Source organism: Ceratosolen solmsi, unplaced genomic scaffold (genome assembly GCF_000503995.2).
Source record: "Ceratosolen solmsi marchali unplaced genomic scaffold, CerSol_1.0 scaffold7, whole genome shotgun sequence".
NCBI lineage: Eukaryota > Metazoa > Arthropoda > Insecta > Hymenoptera > Agaonidae > Ceratosolen > Ceratosolen solmsi.
The window spans coordinates 4,803,148-4,806,548 of record NW_011948413.1 but is presented as its reverse complement, the minus strand read 5'-3'; positions in this window follow the sequence as shown (position 1 = coordinate 4,806,548).

Here is a 3,401-nt window from a genome sequence, read left to right as displayed (position 1 = left end):
TGTAAAAAAGACAATTAATGAAGAAATTTATATCAACTTTATCGTAAAAATGTTTTCATTTTTAAAGAAGGATTTAATAAATGATATTAAATATATGAATTTTAACTTAATAATTTAAACAATTATACCACTAGTTTTTTTTTTTTAAGAGAGTTCTATAAATTGCGTTAAATAGATGAAAATTACAGTTAAAATAGAATTCAGAACCTGAAAGACATTTCAAAGTATCCTTTAAGTTGAGAGATTTTGTACGAACGAAGAGTAGAGTTAAGGTGAAATCATCTTTCTCAAGAATTTATTTATATAATTACTGGTTATATTTAAGAATTTTTGTCACTTAAAATTTCCATTTAATTATTAATTTTGAATTTAATAATTACATTTTCGTAATAGTGTTTACATACATACATACATACATGTAGAAATTCACATATAAATTCAGTTTAAATAATTAATATTTTAGTTAACTTACAGCCCAATGTGCTGAAGAAGTTTAACATATCTTATATATATATATATATGTTACGTACCTTTGGAGATCAAAACTTATCTTCTTCATATCAAAATCCGTGCGATTTATTTATGGGAATAAAAAGAAAATTGGTTAAATTAATTATTAACGAGTAATTAAGTGAAAATACAAAAATGCTGGTTTTAAAAATATGTACTATCAAAACTATTGATATTAAATATTCATAAGCCAGACTAAATACATACTGTACTTAAGTAAAATTCATATTCACTACTCTTCTATTGGGCGTTGGCTATAATAATTTGATATACGATATGTACAAGTTGCAAAATCACTATGATTTATAATTTATATAAAAACAAGCACATCTTAATCAAGCAAAAGATTGTATAAATATTATTATTTATTAATGATAGTGCTTTTATTTGTATTTTTTGTTTAATTAACAAGAAATGTATTTGAAAAAGAATTTGAGATTAAAATCGTATGAAAATTTAAAGATATTTTGTTATTCATTTTCGACTGTTCGATTCATGTATTTTTAATTTATTCAAATTGTTCAATTATAAAATGATGTATATAGAGCCTCTAAAAAAGGTACGGGACAATATCATTAATTAGATCTACTGTAAAGAATTAGCCAGTAATAAAAGCAAAAATTTTCAATCTCTTTTTTCGCCTATGCATTTTCTAGATAAAATAAGGAATTTATTTATAACAGTTTTCAATATTAGCGCATTAAGTTAAATAATATGGCCTATGCTTGAAGCCCGTTAGTTTTGTATTTTAGTGAAAAGGTAAATGTAAATACTAGTATAAATAAAATAGTATATGTGTGTGTGTGTGTGTGTGTGTGTGTATATATATATATATATATATATATATATGTACGTGTGTATGAGGGAGATAGTATTAGCTATTAAATATCGTGAAATAAAGAAGTAGTGAAGAAAATAAAAGTATAAATATAATCCTTTGCTTTATAATTTAAAATACTTTTAGAACTATTTTTTAAATTTTTTTAATCACTTAAAGAATTTCTTTACAACAAACTACAATCGAAACAAGTTAATAAGATACATTTATTTGCAAATTTAATACGGACGTTCTATTTAAAATAATAGCAAAAGGTAGAAGAATTACAGCATTACTTAAAAAAAATCATTATTGTTATGGAAAGGATGTAAAAGTTTTTTTCAATTACGAAATATATTTGTGTGATGAGTAAATTGCTTAGAGATACGTGTTTAGATACTTGAAGTATATGAAAATCGATAAAAGAAAATTAGATAGGGACGGTCAATTGTGCTGGTGCATTATAGAAACGATTTAAAGTAGAGCAATTTAACAACATTGTTGTTATTTTTTTACACCACGTAATGTATTACTTATGAATACTTGAAGCATAAAATATTAGAAATATTTTCATTTTTCTCTATATTATTGGACACAGCCAGTGGTTAATTTAATAAGTGCGCTCACCGCAAAGGATTATGTACATAAGATTAATGCAATGTAAGTTATAGAATTAAGGGCGATTAAGAATATACCAGCGGGATCTATTATTAAGGATAAATGTTATTGTTATAGTTAAAGTTTGACAATTATCCTGGTGTAAATTGTACCGAACAATATTTCTATATTTGGCAGTGTATTCGATAAAATTCTATTTCCATGTCTCGACATATTACGTCTTAAATTTTCGTAACCATGTAATTAATGTTAAATAATAAATACGTAACTGTGTATCGCGTTTGTCCGTGAGATTAAAAAGTCGGTGAAGGCAATGTGCCACGAAGAAAATGGAGAAATATAAAATGCTCGGATAGAATAGTCAAAGACATATTTCCTTGTATCGTATAATTGTACAAAAGCTTCAAGTATAGACAGAATTCTTGAAAATTTTAAAGTTATGTACAATTCAGCAAGACTACTTTTTATGGAGATAGACGTCACGAATTGTCATTTATTAAATATTTTAAATATTTTTGTTTAAAATAAAATACTTGTAACTATAAGTAACCTGCTGAAAATCTTGGAAGTTCTTGAAGTATCAAAAGTAAAACAACGCTGGTTTTAGCGTTGAATTTTTGAATAAAATTCCTATTATACGTAAAGTGATATTAGGTGCATTTTACGTTAAGTAAAATTCCCCGAGGAAATCTCGTTGCAATTCTTTATAATGCACATGAAACTGCTTTAGAAACATACGAATAAAGATACGGGAGAAGTTACTTTAATTGATTAATTTAATATTGAATAAGCTACAACTTATAATTCTCGATGTCCGAGATATTTGATTTGTTTCTGGAATAGCTTGGAAAATATATGCAGATCCTCTCATTGCTAAAGCTTAACCGACAAAAAGCTCCGTGGAATAATGAATAAGCAGTGGGTCGACAATATCAGGCTGGGATCTCTTTATTTTTTTCTTCATTTTTTTCCTTTCATTGCCATTGTTAATTCGTAGTTTAATTTTTGTCGATAACGACAAATCGATCCTTTTTACCAAGAGAATGGTTTCTAACGGCCGCTCTTCAAAGACCACGTCAAAACAAACAAATCGTATTTATTCGTTTTTAAGCACCCCCCCCCCCCCCCCCCCCCCCCCCGCTCACCCGCTCACCCCGCGATTCCATTCGAACAATGTGACCCCCCACCCCTTCCCCACCCCACCCAATCGCGACGGTATAATGATCTCGATAATGCAAGGGGTGGAAGGAAGAAGAAGAAGAAGAAGAAGCGCGTGTGCGTACCCGCGCGCGCGCGCGCGCGCCCCCACACAAACACGCATGTATCTTGTTTGATCATTTGACATGCATGGATTGTTTCATCGTTCGTTTATTTTTTTTTCTCTTTTCGAGTCCAAGGCGAATCGGACCGAGATCCTACGACCGGAGCCGAGTCATCCTCGAGTCCATCGTAGGGA